Consider the following 22,809-nt stretch of genomic DNA (forward strand, 5'->3'; position numbering starts at 1 on the left):
CAAACGGGAAAAAAGAAACACTATAGATTCTTACTTTCTAGGGAAAGAGGTATTTTCTTACATCATTGGTGATGAGGAAGATCAAAATTACCACCAGAAGAAGACAAGAAAGCCAAAGTTCCTATATTGAAAGCTTCTAAGAAAAATATGAATTGGTCTCAGATCATGAAACAGCTCAAAAAGGATTTTGAAAATCAAGTAAGAGAAGGAGGAAAAACTGGGCAGAGAAATGAGAATGATGCAAGAAAATCATGAAAAGCAAGTCATCAGCTTGCTAAAGGAAACTCCAAAAAAAGGCTGAAGAAAATAATACCTTTAAAATTAGACTATTTCAAATGACAAAAGAGGTTCAAAAAAGCCAATGAGGATATGTAAAAAAATTTAAAAAGCAGAATGAGCCAAATGGAAAAAGAGGTCCAAAAGCTCACTGAAGAAAATAATTCTTTAAAAATTACCAGAATCCTACCAAATTCTTTTTATGATACAAAAATGGTTCTAATACCAGAAGAGCCAAAACAGAGAAAGAAAATTATAGACCAATTTCCCTAAAGAATACAGATGCAAAAATTTTAAATTTTAAATAAAATATTAGCAAAAAGATTATAGCAACTTATCATGAGAATAACACATTATGATCAGGTAGGAGTTATACCACAAAAGTAGGGCTGGTTCAATATTAGGAAAACTATAAGCATAACTGATCCTATCAACAACAAAACTAACAGAAACCACATGATTATCACAATAGATGCAGAAAAAAACCTTTGACAAAATACAACACCCATTCCTATTAAAAACACTGGAGAGCACAGGAACAAATGGAGTCTTCCTTAAAATAATACATAGTATCTACCTAAACCCATCAGCAACCATTATATGCAATGGGGACAAGCTAGATGCATTTCCAATAAGATAAGGGATGAAACAAGGATGTCCATTATCACCACTGTTATCCAATATGGTACTAGAAATGTTAACTTTAGTAATAGGAGAAGAAAAAGAAATTGAAGGAATTAGAGTAGGCAAAGAATAAACAAAGTTATCACTCTTTGCAGACAATATGATGATATACTTACAGAATCCTAGAGAATCAATTTAAAAACTACTTGAAATAATAAACAACTTTGACAAAGTTGCAAGATACAAAAATAAACCCACATGAATCATCTGCTTTTCTATATATTACTAATAAAGTCCAACAGCAAGAGATACACGAGAAATACCATTTAAAGTTATGGTAGCCACTACAATATTTGAGAGTCTACCTGCCAAAACAAACCCAGGGTATATGAACACAATTACAAAACACTTTTCAAACAAATAAGCCAGTTTTAAGTAATTGGAAAAACATCAGTTGCTCATGGGTAGGCCAAGCTAATATAATAAAAATGGTAATTCTACCTAATTTACTTATTTAGCACCATACCAATCAAATTATCAAAAAATTATTTTCTACAGCTAGAAAAAAATAATATCAAAATTCACATCTGGAAGAAAAAAGGTCCAGAATATCAAGGGACTTAATAAAAAGAAATGCTAGGGCAAGTGGCCTAGCCATACAAGATCTCAAATTGTATTATAAAGCAGTAATCATCAAAACCACTTGGTACTGGCTAAGAAACAGAGGGGTAGACCAGTGGAATAGGTTAGATACTCAAGACACAGTAGTCAATGAATGTAGCAGTCTACTGTTTGATAAACCCAAGGACCCCAGCTTCTGGGATAAGAAATTTGACCAAAATTGCTGGGAAAACTGGATAATAGTGTAATGGAAACTGGGCACAGACCAATGCCTGACACCATACACAAGAATAAAGTCCAAATGGGTACACTCTCTGGGCATAAAGATTGCTACTACAAACAAATTAGGGGAGGATGGGAATAGGAATAGTGTATTTGTCAGATTTATGGAGAGTGGAGAAATTTATGACCAAACAAGAGATAGAGAACATTATGAAATGCAAAATGCATAATTTTGATTACATTAAATTGAAAAGTTTTTGCACAAACAAATCCAATGCAACCAAGATTAGGAGAGAAGCAGAAAACTGGGAATTATTGTAAATACTGTCTGTGATAAAGGTCTCATTTCTAAAATACATAGAGAACTCAGACAAACTTACAAGAATACAAGTCATTCCCCAATTGATAAATGGTCAAAGGATATGAACAGGCAGTTTTCAGAGGAAGAAATTAAAGCTATCTACAGTCATATGAAAAAATGCTCTAAATTACTATTGACTAGACAGATGCAAATCAAAACAATTCTGAGGTACCACATCATATCTATCAGATTGGCTAACATGACAAAACAGGAAGATGATAAAGGCTGAAGATGTGGGAGAGTTGGAACACTAATTCATTGTCAGTGGAGCTGTGAGCTGATCCACCTATTCTGGAGAGTAATTTGGAACTATGCCCAAAGGGCTATAAAAATGTGCATACCCTCTGACCCAGCAATATTGCCTCTAGGGCTGTATCTCAAAGAGAGCATAAAAATGGGAAAGGGTCCCACATGTACAAAAATATTTATAACAGTTCTTTTTTGTGGTGGCCAAGAACTGGAAAGAGAGAATGCCCATCTGAGGAATGGCTGAACAAGTTGTGGTATATGAATGTAATGGAATACTATTGTGCTATAAGAAATGATGAACACAGAGACTTCAGAAAAACCTGGAAAGACTTATATGAACTGATGCTGAGTGGAATGGGCAGAACCAGGAGAACATGATACACAGCCACAGTGTATAAAGACTGTTTCTGACAGACTTAGCCCTTCACAGCAATGCAAGGACCTAAAACATTCTCAAAGGACTGTTGAGGCAAAATGCCATCCATATCCAGAGAAAACTATGGAATCAGAATGCAGAATGAAGCAAACTGTTTTCTCTTGTATTATGTTTTGTTTTGTTTTTTCTCACAGTTTCTCCCCTTTGTTTTAATTCTTCTGTGTAACATGACTAATGTGAAAATATGTTTAATAAGAATGTATGTGTAGAATCCATATAAGATTGCATGCCGTCTCAGGGAGGGAGGGGGAGAAAATTTTAAACTTATGGAAGTGATTGTTGAAAACTGAAAACAAATAAATTAATTTAAATTTTTTAAAAATTACAATGGAGTAAAGGGAAGCTACTGAAATTTCAGAAATCAAGAAATCATAAAACAAAAACAAAAAATTGAAAAAATAGAAGACAACGTGAAATGTTCTCATTGGAAAAACAACTGACCTGGAAAAGTGATCCAGGAGGGATAATTTTATCAAAAAAAGGGCCTAGATATCATCTTTCAAGAAATTATCAAGGAAAACTATCCTGATATTCTAGAAACAGAGGGTAAAACAGAAATGGAAAGAATCCACCACTCACCTCCTGAAAGAGATCCCAAAAGGAAAACTCCTAGGAATATTATAGCCAAATTCCAGAGTCCCCAGTTCAAGGAGAAAATACTACAAGCAGCCAGAAGAAAATAATTCAAGTATTGTGGAAATACAATCAGGAAAAGAGAGGACTTAGAAGTTTCTACACTAAGGTTTTGGAGGGCTTGGAATATGATATTCCAGAGGTCAAAGGAGAGAGAATTAAAATCAAGAATCACCTATCCAGCAAAACTGAATATAATACTTCAGTGGAAAAAAATGGAACTTCAATGAAAGAGAGGACTTTCAAGTACCCTTGTTGAAAAGACCAGAGCTAAATAGAAAATCTGACTTTCAGATACAAGACTCAATAGAAGAATGAAAAGGTAAACAGGAAAGAGAAACCATAAGGGACTTATTAAAGTTGAACCATTTACATTCCTACATGGAAAGATGATATTTGTAACTCATGAGATCTTTCTCAGCATTAGGATAATTGCAGGGATTATATACACTTTTTTCCTTTACAAAAGAGTACAAGTGCACATGTATTAGTCTGTCTCCTCATGAGTTTCTGAATATCAAGACTGCAAAAAAATGCTGCTTTATAAGCTCCAAAGAAATAAAGTCTGGTTTACAGAGCAAACACTTTTTCACAATTGGACTATTACAAAACCTTTCAAAGCAGAAGCATATATAACACTGAGATCAAATTGATAGCCAAGGACTGAGTTAGATGGTCTGTCAGAAAAGCTACCAAAAAAAAATATGGAAGTTCTACACACTAATTAAGAAGATGAAAACTGAGAGAAGAAAGGAAAGAGAGAAGTAATAAAGAAGTAACATAATTAACCTCAAACTTATTTTTTTCTTACATCTGCCATGCTTTACAACTATTTCCTAGCATTAAATATAAATGGAATGAAAGACAATCCATAAAGCTAATCATGTTTCATAAAGCACACTTCTGTCCAACCCATGATTTCTTCTGGCTGCTGATCTGCCTTAAGTCTAGAAATGAAGGCCACTAAAAAATGATCAACACATAAAGTAAGAAATTTGGTATATATCAATCAGTTTCCCAAGATGCATTTAATTTAAAAAAGGAAATATCTATTGAAATAGCCAAGAATAAAGAGAAAATGCTTAAATACTCCCAAACCAGTTTTGTCAGCATAAGTTGCTGAACTTGTTGAAGGGGCAGTATATAGGTAAGAAAAATACTTTAATGGTGATGGGGTACTTTAAAAATACACTACAAAAAAATGAAGTTAGGGAAAAGAGAAAAAGATTAAAAGTCAAAAGTAATATTAAATTATTGCCTTTAGAAAAAAATAAAAGAGGAAATTTCCTATATTCTGGAACATAAGTAATTGACACTGCAGAAAGTCACATAAAAGAAAAAAATTATGCAAACAACCATTGTTTTACTAGAAAATTATTGCAAAAGTGCAAACAGTATCCTTGGGGAAAATTCAGTATGATCAGGATGATTTTATAATATAATTTAAGATATATATATTTACATATATATACATATATATATCTAAGACTCAGTCGAACAAAATTTAGACAAGCCAATAAAAAGAGCATTAAGCTATTAAAGCAGTCCCAAAAGTTACACCAATAAAATCTCACTGAATTTTATATTTCATTGAATATATATAGTCTGAAGTAATTGATTACCTATTAAACAAGCAAAACTGCTGATAACAAGAAAAAATCATTTTTATTATATTTTAATTTAGTACAATCAAATTCAGTGGAGTAACCATGCTCTTAAAACAATTAACATAATTATCTTTTATTCTTAAAGGAATTAAAGTCTTAATAAACAAAAGTAGTAATGAGCATTTAATATAAAAAACTAAGCACTGTTCAAATTAATTCTAAAATTTAGGATGCTAGATTAAAAGCTCAAAATAATGAAATTATTATTCTTATGTCAAAAGACAATGAAGCAAAAGAAATTAACTGAAAATTAATTAGCACTAAATAGAAATAAAGTAGAAAGAGCCTGGAAGTCAAGAGGCTTGGATTCTAGTCCCAGTTATGCCACTAACGAGCTGTGTGTCTTTAAATAAGTTTAAAAAACCCCACAACTTTCTGAGCTTTTGCTTCTTCATTTGTAAAATGGAAATAATGCCATTCAGGCATTTAAACATTACCATCTCCCACAGAAATATTCTAAAAATGTAAAACATTATACAAAGTGTAAAGTATTGTTCCTGGAAGGCATTCTAACAAAGTATACAAACAGGCTTTAGAGATTAAGAAAGAATTGGTTTCAAGTTCCACCTCTGTTGGCCTCTCTCTCTTGTATGTGTGCATACACATATACATATATGCACATATATTTGTATATATATATACATATATATACATGCATGCATACAGATAGGTGGATATGTTTAACTATCTAAATGTATTTTCCACTGTTTTATTCATTGTGCACTGTTGTATAGAATATACACGTATGTATGCAGACAGGCATATGTATATATACATACCTATCTGTGTATACATATAAAAGCTAATTGTATGAATACATGTAAATGCACATGGTGGCTGTGACTGGGAAAGTCACTTAGCACTAGGCAATTGTCTAAGATTATATACTGTAGAGATGGCACCAACCTATATTGGTAGAGGAAGTTTCCTGATCTGAGAGTTCCCTATACTGATGAAAATACATGTCTAGTCCTATCTCTATTCCCCATCCTACTACTGTTACCACTAATAATGTCTATGAATAATAACAATGATAGCTAGCACTTACATAGCACCTTCCATGTGCCAAGCACTGTGTTAAACAGTATAAATATCATTTAATCCTCACAACAACCCTGGGAGGTAGATGCTATAATTATCATTCCCATTTTACAGATGAGGAAACTGAGGCAAACAAAAGTTAACTGGTTTGCTCAGGATCACACTGCGAGTAAGTGACTGAGGTTGGACATCCTGGTTCTAGGCATGGCACACCATCTACCCACTGGGCCACCCAGCTGCCCTCAAGCGTTAACAACAACGTATGATATTGTGTGTGTGCGTACGTACACACAAGTAAAGAAGCATATATAAAATACCTACTATTATGCTAGGCCCTTGATTAAGCACTAAGGCCAACAAGAAAGGCAATAAAACAATCAACAAGCAGTCCATGCTGGAAAGGAACTCAAACACAGTCTAATGGAGGAGACAACACGCAAACTATGTACATACATAGTTGTACATACAAAACATACATATATACAGGGTAAACTGGAGATAATCTTGGAGGGAAGACAAAACTGATTGGGGGGGAGGGAGAATAAAAAAGGCTTCTTGCATAAGGTGAGACTTTTAGAAAACCATAAAGCAAAGATAATGAGGGAGATTTGTAGGAATAAGGGCCAGCCACTGAAAATGCAGAGTCCAGAGATGGATTATCTTATTCAAAGAAAACAAGAAGGCCAGTATTACTGGATCACAAAGAATACATAGGAAGTAAGATATAAGAAGACTGGAAAGGGAGCAAGAGGTCAGATTATGAAGAGCTAAAACTCAAACACAGGATTTATATTTGATCTTGGAAATAACAGAGAGCCACTGGAGTTTATTAAATAGAAGGCTGACATGTTCAGACTTATGCTTTAGGAAAATCAATTTGACAACTGAGTACAGGATGGAGTGGAGTGGGAAGAAAGATTTGAGGCAGCTCAACCAAAAAGGCTATTGCAATAATTCAGGTAAGATGTGATGAGGACTTGAAACAGGGTAGAAGCAATATCAGAGGAGAGAAGGGGAAATATATGAAATGCTATAAAGGTAAAATCAACAAAACTTAGCAACTAATTAAATATGGTGGTAAGGTATGTAATGGTAATTTAAGGCTAGTGGTAGGTGGGGGGAGGAGTTAAAGTTCTTCCCCGCCCATTAATAGGCCTCAATACCTTTTGTTAATTTCTATTCAGGCACACATTCTGAGATAAGGTTTTGTTTTGGGGCTTATTTTTGGAAGGTTTGTATGCCAGATGAAACTATGGACAGTCATTTTTTTACATATATATATATATATATATACAGACACACACACAAAATGATATATGTACACACACACACACATATATATGTATGTATGTATGTATATACACAAAATGGTAAGACAGTTGGATCTGTCTGTTGACCTGTGATGTATGTATTGCTTATGGCCAGCCCTATCTGTTGATCTTTATTTCTCTGTTTGCATTTTCTCTGAAGTTCAGGGTGCTGACATTTTCCCCTGAACTAAGTGAAAGATACATGTGCTTGATTAAAGTAGATTATTGATCTCTCAAAAGTTGCTTTCTTTTTAAAAAAGCAGATCTAAGTACCTGTACAGAAGGCCCTCCTGTGTTTATAAGATAAGAAAGTGAGAAGTGAAGAATGACACCAAGCTTGTGAGGGTAGGTAACTGGGAGGATGGTGGTACCCTCAATAATAATAAAGAAATTGGGAAGAGGGAAGTGTTAGTGGGGAAAATATGAGTTCAGTTTTATATATTTTTTAATTTAATGTCTATAAGACATCCAGTTTGAGATGTCCAAGAGGCAGTTAGGGGCGCAAGAATAGAGGTCAGGACAGAAGTTATGGCTAGATTGATATGAAAATCATCTGCACAAAAAAATTCATGAGAGCTAATGAGATTACCAAGTGAAATAGTACAGTGGGAGAAGAGAGCCCAGGATAGAGCCATGGGAAAGACCCAGAGTTAACAGGAAGAACCTGGATGAAGATGCAGCAAAGGGGACCAAGAAGTGATCATGCAGGTAGAAGGAGAACCAAGAAATAAACACTGTCATGAAAACAGGAGTATAAAGAAGAGGGTGATTAACAGGGTCTAAGGCTGCAGAAAGGTTAGGCAGACTGAGGATTGAGAAAAGACCCCAAAATATGCATATCACATACACGCATACACAATTCCCACAGAATCTTAAATCACACCCATACAAATAACTGATGATTTTATAACCAGAAAATGTAAGGAAATAACATAAGTCTTAGATCAAAATAAAGGGTGTGTGTTTGACTATATCACAGGATAGTGGTAAATATGACAAACAAAGGCGATGGGGAGACAGGGAATAGGCCTCCTCAATAAAAACCTTAGCAAAACAAAGAAAAAAAAAACAGGAAGGATGCTCAGGGAAAGGAGAAAAAAATCTTAGAATTCAAAGGAAGCTGAGGGGAAATCAATAATTTTAGGTTCTAGGTTAGCACAAGAGATCACCACTTGGTCTAATAATCTGTTCTAGAATTTTACAGTGCAATGATCTGAAGACTACAGGTCTGCTGTTTACAGAATCTACCTTTTTTCCTTCTTTTAGAAAACTGGGACATTTACCCATATCTACTTTTGCTCCTATCTTCCACAATTCCTTAAAGGCTATCCAAAGCAATTTATCCTATTTCCAAGTTCTTTCATAAAGAGCAATGGACTTGATACCAGAAGTATCACGGTTAGTAACTACAAGAAGTTAGTAAGAGACTCTCTTATGTTCCCATCCACAAAATTAGTCTAATAATTCCTACCATCTCACAAATAAGGAGTAAATGAGATGATAAAAGCTCTCTGTAAACTTAAGCATCTTCATAAATGTTTATTAATTTGAAAAGAATCCAAACCCATAATTAGTGATCCACACCACAGTGAATACTCAGTGGGGACATTCCCTCAAGGACAATGCAAATTAGAAACTATTCAGCAATTTATAGTCTTAAAGAGTTGCCTGGGACACTGAAATGACTTGCCCAATGTCACACTGCCAGGATGTGTCAGAGGTAGACCTTGAAGTAGGTCATCCTGACTTCATACTCGTTATCTTATCCTCTACCTCAATCTTATATCAAACTTAACAATACAGGTAACATTATTACTATTATGAAATATGAATTATAACTAATGTGCCAGATTTTTAAAATTTTTGACTGGTATATTTTTTTAAACTATAATCTTAATTTCTGAATATATCACTCTCCTCTTACTCTCCTTCTCTGTGAACCATCTCTTGTAACAAAGATTTTACAAAGAAAGGTTCATCAAAACCAAATCAATCATATTTCACAGTATATTTAATATTTCATACTCATGATACCCTATTACTGCAAAAAGAAGGAGGGTACATTTTCTCTACTCTAGGCCCAAGTCTGGTCATTATAATTATAAACAGTTGAGTTTTATTTTATTGTTCTTTCCATTTACATTGTTATTGTCATAGCATATATTGTTTTCCTAGCTTTGCTTAATTTACTCTATTTCAGTTACCCAGTGGAGAACCTGTGGCCTTTCTAGGTCCTTGGGTGTGGCCTGTAGATTGAGTCTAAATTTTATAGAACAAATCCTTTCATTAAGGGTATTTCTTCTGTGAAGTTTGGATTCAGTCAAAGGGCCACACTTGAGGACCTAGAGGGCCACATGTGGCCTTGAGGCCACAGGTTCTCCATCCCTGAATACCTTCCAATCTTCTCTTATTCATTATATGCATAATTGTAACAAATTTAATTATTCATATACCGCAATTTATTTAGCTATTCTTAATGAGTATCTACTTTGTTTTTCTATCACAAAAAGTGTAGCTATGTATCTTCTAATGAATATAGGACCTTTCTGTTTCTCACCTCCTTGGAGCATATCCCTAGCAATGGGATCTTTGAATCAATGAGTGTGGTCATGTTCTTAGAATAAATCCAAATTGGACCAGAATGGTTCTATCAATGATGTGTTAACCTGTCTGTCTTTTTGCAGCCCCTTAAGTAATAATTATTCCTATCTTTTATTATCTTTACTAATTTGCTACAAGTAAGGCAAAATCTTAAGAGTTGATTTTACATTTCTCCCAATAACAATTAATGATTTGGAACAATCATGAGTTTGTTAAATGTCTGCAATTCTTTTGAAAATTTTCATTATCCTTTGACTACTTATCTATTAGACAATGATTCTTGGTTTTAAATGTTTATACTGATTCATGCATATTTTGGTTATCAAAGGAGCTGGACTTTACTTATTTATAGAGATTAAGTGTTCTCTTTTATTATCTTCTTAGTAAAAACGTAAAATTAAAATGACTATCATCTTAAGAAATGATTCATTCAATTTTGACTAATTAAAATGATCTTATTTGAGATCTTACTATTCTCTTTACAAAAAAGAATTTTCCCATGAATAGACCTTGGCCTAGTCTCCCAGTGCATCCTGGGCCATCTCCAGTCATCTTGATGAATATCTGGTCCCTGGATTCAGATGGCTCTAGAGGAGAAGAGAGGCTGGTGACCTTGCACACAACCCTCCCTCACTCAAAACAAAGTCATGTGCAAGTCATGTCACCATTTCTGATGGCATGGTCTTCTTTGACAACAAAGGACAAATACAACAACAACAATAACAACTCTATTCAATCTCCAGTGACTCCCTATTACCTCTAGAATCAAATATAAACTCTATTTGGTATTTAAAACCCTCCACACTTGACCCAACCTACTTTCCTGTCTTGTTTATTATACATTATTCTGTTTCCCAAATTCTAAGATCCAAACAAACTGGTATCCTTACTGTTCTTCCCATATAACACTGCATCTCTCTCCAGTAGGCCTTTGGAACTGGCATTCTATCTAAACTAAATCTGAACAACACTCAGAAAAACACAACCAGGATGGTAAAGGTTTTCAGCTCACAAAATATGAAGACCAAGTTAAGTGACTGAAGATATTTAGCTCAGAGAAGAAAAGATTCAGGGATCCCATGACAGCTGTCTTTTCATATTGATTCCTAGAGGAACCTGATCTTAAATTATTCAAGGGCAGAAACAATGAATGGAACTTGCTTGGTATCAGGAAAAACTAACCAACAATTAGAACATCCAAAAGTAGAATAGAGAGACTTCTCTACATTGTATGTCTTCAAAAAGGGGCTGGATGATAAATGGGGGATTTCTTTCAAGTTGGACTAGATAGTTGCTAAGGTGCCTTCCAATCATGAAATAGTTAGGCGTCAACAAACAATAAGATGGATGGGATTTTGTGTTTTCCATACCTTTCAGTCAATTGTGTAACTATAAAGATGTGGTCTGCTGCAGAATATCATTTTCTTTCTCATACCTTCATGAGAGATGCCTTCAATGTGTCCACAGATTATTTTCACAAATTTTTCGAAGAAATGAGATTTGCAGCAACAAGAGGAATCAAGGTTTTTCCATGGCTTTGTAAATCTCTCCTACTTTTGGATAAGTTGATAATTGATATACCCTCAAAATTGTGTCACATCCTCTGTGTATAATTAGTCTAGTTCATCTGGTCTTCCTATCCCTCTTCTTCAGTGCCATTTTTCATACAGTACTTCTAGGGCTGTAATATTAGAGCCCAAAGACAACTATAGTTCCTTGATAATCAGTCAGTCAATATACGTCTGCCAAGGCTCTGTGCTAAGTGCATTTAAGAGAATACAAATAACAAAAAAAGACTGTTCTTTTCTTCCAGGAGCTTACATTCTAGGAAGACAACAAATAAAAGGAAGCTGAAAAATGGGAGGAGAGGAAAAGTATCTAGCCTGGGGCATGATGGAGAAGTCTGAAGGAGGGGGTAAGATGAAATAAAGAGATGGATGGCATGGCTATCCTCCTTAAATGGAGGATCTGAGAGTCCCCTCTGACTTACAATCTGAGGGGCCTCAGGGGCACAGAGTACTGGATGAAGTGTGACTTTCAGGACTAATATGATTTTGCAGGATGAAGTTCTTGGGTAAGGTGTTATGGAGAAATCCAAAGGAGTACAGCCAGGTGGGAAATAAACTTTTTTATTTAAAAAAAATCAACATTTTCCATTTCTTACTTATTTGTGTTCCTAAGATGCAGGGTCATTAATAGTACATGAGGATAAATATCAGTATAAATCACAAGAGATTAAGGATAAGAAAGCAAGGTCCCACGCAAACCAAATTATTTATAGCATTTTTTTTTGTAGAAGCAAATAATTGGAAACAAAGTATATGCCCACTGAATATGGAATGGCTGAACAATTTTGATTGTGGTACATGAACATAATAGAATATTACTAAGAAACTATCAGTATATAGAAGCATGTTAAGACATGATATAACAAAGTAGAACTAGATAGAACAAATAAAATGACATGTGCAATGATTACAATGTAAATGGAATAAAACAAAAACTACAAGTAATCAAAACTGAATGCTGTGAAACTACTACCAAGCTTGGCTGAAAAGAAGAGATATGAAAAGAAAGTATTCTTTCCTCCCCTTCCTTGAAAAGGTGACGAGGGGCTACGGAACAACTGACCAACACTGCATATAACTGACTTTTCAGATGTTAGTTATTTTTAATGAACTGATTTCTTTCTTTTTTTAATACTCCCTTTAAAGGGACAGCTCCCTGGGAGGTGGTAGCAGAAAGTTATGCTGGGAAATGTAAGTGATGTGCAAGCAATACAAATGTATCAAAAACAGACAGACCACAATCAATTTAAAATCAGTTAATCATCAGTTCACAAGCTGAGATATTAACATGTTTAACAAAATGTACTTTAGATTAAACTTTAAAATATCAACCTCTTTGCCATTCTCTGTATCATAAAGGGCAAAGACAGATACTGACTTATTTTGAGCTTTTACAGATCAAATTCTGTATTCCCAAATAGAATTATAACAGAAGCATATTTTTTTAAATTGCATGTACTTATTTCAAAAAACATTCCATGAAACAAAATGTATCATGCTTCATTACAATTAGCTAGGAGTGATATATAAGCCATTATTAATTGCTAGAGCTCATTTACAAATAATCACACATTTATTAAATGGATAGGTGAAGTCATACTGTTTTGACAAAAATATATGATTTCTGGGGTCTATATTAAAATAAACAATTTCAAAGCAAAAACAAACAAAAAACTGATCTCATAGATTCAGACATATCTTAGACAAAGTTGAATAAAAGGAAGATGCTCAAAAAATACCATAATTTATGTATATACGTATGTGTGTGGATATAATGAATATAAAAATATATATTATGGCTTTTCATATCACAAATGACATTTTCAAAAACTTGAAGTTAGTACAAGATTTCATATTTATGTTAAGAGAAAGTATACAAAATTAAAACAGTGGAGAGATCATCCAGCTTAGTCCAAAATAAAATAACAGCAAAAACACAGAGATAGTGGGAAAGTTGAACAAAACATTCACATCTGGATTAAATGCTACAATTATGCAATAGCTACATAACTGGGAAGATCTATGTGACAACATTGTCAACTACTTTCGTGAAGTGAAACAGAGAGAAGAAAGTAGACCTAAGAGAACACGCTCATAAGTATAATAATAAAAATAAATGCTAACACTAAAAAACAGGTGAACGCAGATAAACTGCAATTTCCAATTTTGGTCTCAGAAAACATAGGGTAAAATACACTTCTCATTTCTAAAGGAGATGAGCTGAGGAAAGAAAGAGGATTGAAGACAGTAGAATTTTACTTATCTTGAGGGTAAGTTTAATTTAGTTGTTTTTCAGAGGAGTAAATGGGGGAAAAGACACCAATAAAACTTAAAAATACTAAGTCAAATAAAAACTGTTGAGTCATTTCAATTGTGTCTGATGTTTTGTGATCCCATTTGGGGTTTTCTTGGCAAAGATACTGGAATGGTTTGTCATTTCTTTCTCCAGCTTATTCTACAGATAAAAAAACTGAGGTAAACAAGGTTAAGGGACTTGCCCAGAGTCACAGAGCTACTGTCTGAGGCTGAATCTGAATTCAGATCTTCCCGACTTCAGGCCCCTAGTGCTCTTTCCACTACGCAACCTACCTGCCCAGAAAAAAAAGGATATAAACTAAGTTGAGAACTATTGTTTAGTCATTTCAGTCATGTTCCACTCTTAATGACCCCTTTTGGGGTTTTTTTTGGCAGAGATACTGAAGTGGTTTGCCATTTCCTTCTCCAATTCATTTTGCAGATGAAGAAACTAAAGCAAACAGGGTTAAATGACTTGCCCAGGATCATACAGCTAGTAAGTGTCTGAGGCCTCATTTGAATTCAGATCTTCTTGACTCCAGGTCTGGTGTTCTGTTCAATGCACCTCCTAGTTGCCCCTAAATAATGATTAATCATCCTTAAAATTTTTTATTTCACTATGGCAGTGGTTGTAGTAGTAAAAATAGCATCACTGCTACTACTAATATAGTAAAAACAACTGAAAAAGACAGTGAGCTCCTACGGAACAGAGGCAGTTTTTTGGTTTTCTTTGTATCACCAGACCTACCATATGCCTAGCACATAGTAGGTGCTTAAATAAATACTAGTTGACTGACTAAAGTTCTCCAAAACATATTACAGAAATAATCTCAGAAGGTGTTACTAAATTAGCACATTACTAAAATAAAAGCCAACAGTCATTGGCTGAATTAGCAAAAAATATTCTGGGTGTCTAAGTTCAAGGGAAGACCAAATTGCTGATGAAAATGAGGACCAGGAAAAATATCAATTGCTCATAGGTAGGTCGAGCTAATATAATACAAATGACAATTCTATCTAAATTAATTTACTTATTCAGTGCCATACCAATCAAACTACCAAAAATGATTTTAAAGGGCTAGAAAAATAGAATTCATCTGGAAGAACAAGAGGTCAAGAATATCAAGGGAAATAACGAAAATATGTGAAGGAAGGTCACTTAGGCATAACAAATCTAAAACTCTTATGAAAAACAGCAATCATTACAACTATTTCTTAAGGGCTAAGAAACAGAGTGGTGAATCAGTGGAATAGGTTAGGTACACAAGACACAGCGGTAAATGATAATAGCAATCTACTCTTGGATAAACCCAAAGCCTCCAGTTTCTGGTAGAAGAACTCATTATTTGACAAAAACTCTTGGAAAAACAGGAAAATAGTCTGGCAGAAACTAGGCATGGATTAACATCTGATACCATATCCCAAGATAAGGTCAAAACGGGTACACAATTTAGACATAAAAAGCGATACCATAAGCAAATTAGGAGAATAAAGAATAATTTACCTGTCAGATTTAAGGAGAAGGGAAGAATTTATGACCAAACAAGAGACAGAAAATAGAAAATATTATGAAATGCAAAATAGATAATTTTGATTATATTAAATTAAAAGGGTTTGCACAAAGCCAATAAAACCAAGATTAGAAGAAAAGCAGAAAGATGGGAAACAATTTTTATAGGAAGTTTTTCTGATAAAGGTTTCATTTCTCAAATGTATAGAGAACTATATTTTTAGATAAATTTTTAAGAATACAAGTCATTCCTCAAATGATAAATAGTCACAAAGGATATGAAGGGGCAGTTTTCAGATGAGGAAATCAAAGCTATCTATAGTCATATAAAAATGTTCTAAATTGCTACTGATTATAGAAATGCAAATTAAAACAACTTTGAGATCACACCTATCAGATTGGTTAATATGACAGAAGAGGAAAATGCTGGATGTTGGAGGGGATGTGGGAAACCTGGGACACTAATGCACTGCTGCTGGAGTTCTGAAATGATCCAACCGTTCTGGAGAGCAAATTGGAACCATGCCTAAAGGGCTATAAAACCTGTGCATACCCTTTGACCCAGCAATACCACTACTAGGTCTGTATCCTAAAGAAATCATAAAAAAATGGAGAAGGATCCACATGTACAAAAATATTTAGAGAAGCTCTTTTTGTAGTGGCAAAGAACTGGAAATTGAGGGGATGTCCATCAGCTGGAGAATGGCTGAACAAGTTGAGATATGTGAATGTAATGGAAGAGTATTGTTTTATAAGAAATGATGAGCAGGTGGACTTCAGAAAAGCCTGCAAAGACTTGAATGAACTGATGCTGAGTGAGGGGAGCACAACCAAGAGAACATGGTACACAGTAGCAGCAACATTGTGTGATGATCAGCTATGACTGACTTAGCTCTTCTCAGCCATACAATGATCCAAGACAATTCCAAAAGACTCATGATGGAAAATGTTATCCACATACAAAGAACTATGGAGTCTGAATGTAGATTGAAGCATAGTATTTTCACTTTTTTTTGTGGCTTTTCCATTTTGTTCTGTTTCTTCTTTCACAACGTGACTGATGGGGAAATATGTTTACAAGATTGCACATGTATAACCTACATCAGATTGCTTGCCATTTTGGGGAGGGAGAAAAAAATATGAAACTCAAAATCTTATAAAAAATGGATGTTGAAAACTATCTTTACATGTAACTGGAAAAAATAAAATATTATTTGCCAAAAAAAGAAAATGAAAGAAAAAAAGAAAGTGAGGCCCAGAGATGTGACAGAAAACAGTTTCTATTCTAGCTCTGATATTAATTAGCTGTGTGAAATTAAAAAGAAGTATTAATAATTATAATGAACACATTTACAAAGGGTTTTCCTCACAACTATCGGGTAGGTAAGATAAGTCACCTCTAACGGGCCTTAGTTTCCTCATCTGCAAAAAAAAAAAAAAGGTTGGAAAAAGATAGCTAAAAACCTTTGAAATTCTAAAATCATATGACTACAAGAAAACCCGCTCAGTTTTGTTATCATTCTGTTAAATGGCCAAGACATGCCTATGTCTATGTCTTCAATCTTACAAATTTCCAATCAGCTTTAAAAAATGTATCTACTACTAAGTTTTCTTACTTAGGGAAGACTGGAGATGATTTAACAGCGATAACTGAGACCAGGAACACTTCTCACAGAGGGCTCCCCCCACGGCTTTGCAAACACTTTTCAGAGTTTTCCTTTGGAAACCCCAAAACTCCCCTCCAGCCCTCCCGCTCTTCCCAAGTCCAAGGTCTCCTTGGGGTACAATTCTGTGTTTTAGCCAAGATTCGCAGCATCTCAACCGTGGCTCCCAATGCTCCCGGGAGAGTGGAGATTCCCCTGGGCAACACCAGCTTACAAGGGAGGGATGCGGTCTGGTGCCACGGCAGGGAGAGGTCAGGGAAGGGAGATGACAGGGAGACCAGATCGGCTGGGAAAGGGAGAAGGGGGGGAATGACCCCCAGCCTCAGGGTCAGAGCTCCCTCTCGACCTCTGACCTCAGCCAGCACTCCTCCCAAGGCCCTAGGAGGGGAGGGGGAGGATGCTCGACACTCCCCACCGAGTCAAGCCACTCGAAAATAAAGGACCCCATGCCCGTCCCTAAATCCCACCTCCTCCCTTGCAAGAGGAAAACCGGGCGAGTGCCCGGGCGGCGCGGCCACGCAAAGGAAACGAAGCCAGAGCCGACCAAACCCAGAGGGCTGGTGCGCCCCACGCTGCTGGGGCACTGAGCGCCCACGGGCGGCTCCGCGTCGGCAGAAGACGCCCATTCCAGGCCGGGGCTCCCGCGGGTGCCCGCGGAGCCGAGCCGGCCGGGAGCGGCCGCAGCCCCCGAAAGCGCCGGGCGCTCGCGCAGGGACGCCAGGGCTGGGGGCCTGCACGGAGGCTTTTACCTGCTGCCGCCGCCGCCGCCGCGCGCTCCCCCTCCCCCAGGCGGGGAGAATCCCGCGTCGTCGTCGTCGTGGTCGTCGCCGGAGTCGTAGCTGCCGCTCCAGCCGCTGCAGCCGCTGCAGCCGCCGCCGGACTGCCAAGCCCTCCGCCCCGCTTCAGTAACCCAGGAAACCGGGAACACCAGCCCCCCCCCCCCCTCCCCGCTACCCTCTTCCCTAGCCCAAAGCCACTCTCCCGCGCCTGCGCAAGAGGCTTCACCACCACCCCGCCCTCCTCCGTCTCTGCCTCCGCCTCCGCCTCCCCCTCGCCTCCGCCTCCCCTCCCCCTCCCCGGCTCTCCCGGAGGAGATCCAAGCTGACGTCTCCTCGACGTGACGCGCGGGGCCTCGGCGCCAGGGGAGGAGGGATTATAACGAGGGTTGATTGGCTGCGGCTCAGTTGGTGGGGGGAAGGGGAGGCGATGCCTGGGCAAACACTGGGCTGGTGCTGGGGAGCGCACGTGGGCTTGGAGTTCCCGCCTCAGAGCCTGAACTGCGCCCCCCCCCCCCCCCGCGCCCCCGTGTACCTTCTTCCACGCGAGGCACCGGGCTGGAGGTTTGGATGCAGGCCCCGCTAGAGGCAGATGGAGATTGAGAGAGGGAAGCCGAGGTCAGAATCCCAGAGGAAAGTGCCCCGCTTTTGGTCATCAGAGAAGGAATTATGCAAAGCAGCCTGTGGCATTCTGGGCGAAGGCCGCCGAAAGGGTAGCCGTTGTCATCCTGTGAATGAGAGCTGGGGAGACTTGTTTTCCTGGCGTGTCCCCTTAAACCCTTTCCAGATGAGATAACGAGTCCCTTGAGCGTTCCTCTTCTCGTGGAGACGACCTGCTGGTGCTGGGCCTGGGGCTAGGTTTCCCCCACTTAAGGGCCCCAGCTCTGAGCTTCGAGCAGATCACGTGAGTCCTGGGAGAGCCTGGCTCGCTCTTCTCTGTGTTTCTTTATGCTATCTATCCCAGAAAACCCCAGAGGAAAATCACAAAACTTAGATTTGGCTCACCTCTGGGGACTTCTCCAAAGTAACTTCTTGTAAAGGCACCCTATGTATAATGAAATTCAGTTACAGAACTTTTTATTTCCTAAACAGGCACTGCAAACACACCCACATGCTTGAAACACCATAGGCTCTTAACCGAACATTGACAAAGACTTAAAAATGTGATACAGTAACCCTCAACTCCTGTTGTATTCTCCGTAAAGGTTGATACTTAAAATATCAAAACATGAAACATTTCATAAGATTACTAAGTAGCCCTTTCATCTTTGTTGTATCTCCTAGCAAGCCACGGCTTGGGCTCATGTTTTTGTCAATAGGTATCTTCTTGGAGAAGGGACTAGCTAATCAAAAACTCATGCTGCTGCCAGTCCACTATGACCAAGGGATCCAGGAGCTCCCAAACTCCAGGAGTAGTCGCCCCTGAAAAGTCTTATCTCTCTATGGTTGCTGTTTGGCCACCTACACTCAGAGAAAAAAACACAAAGCAGAAGCCAAGACTTGAGGTCAAAGCTCATTAATTGTCCAAGTCAGCATACATGCTCTCAATGTCATATGCAATCCCAAGCCATGACTGGATGGAGGGGGGGAAAGTGAGGGGGAAGAATCTGTGTACAATGGCGTAGCTCAGTGGCACAGCAGATAGAGTGTCAGGCCTGGATTCAGGGAAAACATCTTCCAGAGTTCAAATCTGGCCTTAGATACTTCTTAGCTGTGTGACCCTGAACAAGTCACTTAACCCAGTTTGCTCTCAGTTTCCTCATCTGTCAAGTGAGTCGGACAATGAAATGGTAAACTACTCCAGTGTCTCTGCCAAGAAAACCCCAAAATGGAGTCGTGAAGAGTTGGACATAAACAAAAATGACTGAACAACATGATTTGGGTGGGGTTGATAGGGAGTGCCAGAGTCTTAAAGTCTACTTAGTAGTCAGTTCTTCTTGGCTCAGTGACCAATCCTCTTTGACCTAGAGCCCCTTCCCCTGCTCCTAGCAGGGGGACCAACAGACTGCAGCATTGCCCCAAAGTCCTTTAGCTCTGGGCATATAGTGTGGCCAGGGAAGTCCAGCTTAGATCCATGCATGCTTAAACTTCTATAAGGGCATACTTCAGTCTCTCCATTAGGTATAAAATGGGATCGATAATTTCCTTGCCTACTAAGGAAAGTGATGGAAGTGTTGAGCAAACCTTAAAGTGCTATATAAATGTATTTTTCTTACCATACCTATTTGTGTTTGGGGCCCAACATGCTAGATGATGCTGTGACAGATTAGCATTTGGAACATCTCTACCCTACCCCTTCAAGATGACCCGAACCCCAACTGCCCACCTCCTGTTGCTGTTGCCAAAGGAAGCAGGGCATTGATAGAAGTCCCAAGGGTGTAACAGTTAAGCAGCTGGCTAGGGATGAAATACCAATCAAGATCAATAACATGTTTTGCAAAAATTCCAAGAGTTCTTATCCTCTAGTTTGAGTAATATAAATGTCAATATCAACCCTGCTCATCTTGCGGCCCCTCCTGTACTTCTGATCAATTCAAGATTGCTTTATAATCAGTACTAACCTCCCATAAACTACTTCAATCCAAAGTGACACAAGAGCTGATATAGATCATAGGTAGTTGCTATCATTTTTAAACATTAAATTAACATGGAAATTATTCCAGAAGAACACAAAAGATAGAGGAAAATTTGCAAAAATGGTTGAGAAGCACAATCAGTGTTAAAGATAATGTAAGAAGACAGTGATGTAAGAAGATAGAGGTCCATGAATTGGGGAAACAATTTGGAATTAGACAAGGAAATAATAACTAACTTTAAATAATAATTTAAAGTTTGCAAAGCACTGTAATATGTTATCTCATTTAATCTACAACACCTCCATGAAGTAGGAGCTATTATAATCCCCATTTACAGATGATGACACTAAGGCTAAGACACATTGATTTGCCAAGGGTCACATAGCTGGTAAATGTTTAGGGCAAGGTTTGACCTCACATCTTCCTGACTCTAAATGTAGTGCTCTATCCATTGCTCTACCAGCAAGAAAAGTAGCTAAACTGTTCATACATTTTAATGCAGCTCCATTAACCACTCCACTACTGGGTATATGCTTCTAGGTGTAAAAACAAGTAGAGGTCCTACAAATATCCAAATTTTCATAGCAGCACTTTTTGTGGTAGCAAAGAATTAGAAACAAATTGGTACCCATCCATTGAAGAATGGCTAAGAAAAATGCAATATATAAATGTATTGGAATTTAATTGTATAGTAAGAAATGATAAATATGAAGAGGTCAAGGAAATATGTGATGATTTGTATGAACTAATACAGAATGGGGAAAAACAACCAGAAGAACAATACCTGCAGTGACAATATCAATGTAAATTAAAAGGTCATTAAAAGGAACCAGTCTCTAAGTAACTGAAAAATAGTAATTGTCCCAGAAAACAGAGAATGAAACATACCTCACCCTCCTAGGCACAGAAACTGGGAAACTACAAAGGGAAAATGTTGCCTATGTTATCAGACACCATCACAGTATTGCATGGTTGTTGCCTAATTTTTGTTTTGTTATAAGGGAAGGTTCAATTCCAGGGGGGTAGAAAGATACGAAATCCAGAAATTACTGTAATGAAAAAATAAAAGCTACCAATAAAACTTTTTTAAAAGTATAACTGAAAGAATACTAGAATAGGATTTAAAAAGCCTAGATTTTAGTCTCCAATCACAACCAAAAATTAAACAGCCACGTATTGAATGCCTATTGTGTACAAGATACTGTGCTAGACGCTAGAAGATATACAAATTTTAACCAAGACACCATTCCTCTCATGGAGCTTGTAATTTGTCTTCTGGAGATAACAGAGGGCAGAAAATAGTTGGTAACATTCAAACTCATTCTTCATTCCTGGTGTTATTGGGGCTCAGATAATTAAGTTACTCTCAGGTAATAACCAAAAGAAAGGGGAAAAAGCAAAGCCAGCTGTTCCCAGTATGTTGGCCTTCATCAAAGGAGATATTCTGTACTCCATGTTACATTTTGAGAGGCAGTGTGGCATAGTAGAAAGTCAGTGGCTCTGGGGTCAAAGAACTGAGGATTCAGAGTCTGGCTCTCCAGCTTAGCTGTGTGATCCTATTCAAGTCACGCTCTTTGAGCCATGATCTTTTAATCTGTAAATGAACATATTGGGCTAGATGATTTCCAAGTTTCCTTTCAGCACTCAATCTACAATACAATATATATTAAATTAAGTAGTAAAATGTTTAGATCAGCATTATGAGGTTGGTGTAAAGTCTTTGACATAAAATGAAAAATCACATTTGTAGTGCAATGTGACTTTTAAAAGTTCTAGTCCTATTTATCCTTTCTCCAAAATGTTATTCTCTCTTAAAAGATTTCTGGCCCTGACCCTTAGAAAAATTAAGGCTGGTTGAGTGAGGCTGAATTTCCTCACATCTGTAAAGGATCAAGCCACTAAAAAAGCAGCAGGGAAACAGCTTCCCACTGCTAGGCTACCAGTCGTATGATCTTGGGCAGATCATTTAAACTTTCCAAATTTCAACTTTCTCATCTATGATACAATCCAGAAAGATAGAGACAATGTCTACCATCATACTACCAAACACTGGTCCTATGTGGTCTTTTAATGCGACTTTCACTCAACTATGTCATGGATGCCTGACTATATTTACAAATGGAGAAACTAAGTGCCACAGTGGTTAAATGATGATCTAAGTCTCTGGGTTTCTTTTGAATGAAAAGAAAAAAATGGCTTAAAAATAACTTAAATTTTCATTAAAAATAAAATACAAAAAAGAAGTTACCCTTCTCCAATATCTTTAATGTTTATGATAATAATACAACTGGTATCTTTGTAAATATTTCTACAGGGTAGTTGTATAGGAAGTGTTTATAAATCTTAACGTGCTATGTAAATTGGTATATGAAGACTCAA

The 22,809-nt window shown here is 37.3% G+C and overlaps 1 protein-coding gene across 5 annotated transcripts in view; it reads right to left on the reverse strand.

The window, feature by feature from the left end:
- The window catches only part of LYST (lysosomal trafficking regulator), a 261,878-nt gene that overhangs the window by 204,620 nt on the left and 34,449 nt on the right, over nt 1–22,809 (reverse strand). For 3 of the 5 annotated variants that reach the window (XM_072647544.1, XM_072647545.1, XM_072647541.1), the window contains exon 1: nt 17,828–18,119. The exons of 1 other annotated variant lie outside the window; for it this stretch is intronic. The gene's annotated coding sequence lies outside the window, so the exon portion shown is untranslated. Of the gene's footprint in view, nt 1–17,827; nt 18,120–18,389; nt 20,635–22,809 lie in introns of those variants that run through there. One more of the 5 variants, XM_072647542.1, reaches the window with a different exon arrangement.

Source organism: Notamacropus eugenii, chromosome 2, assembly GCF_028372415.1.
Source record: "Notamacropus eugenii isolate mMacEug1 chromosome 2, mMacEug1.pri_v2, whole genome shotgun sequence".
Taxonomy (NCBI): domain Eukaryota; kingdom Metazoa; phylum Chordata; class Mammalia; order Diprotodontia; family Macropodidae; genus Notamacropus; species Notamacropus eugenii.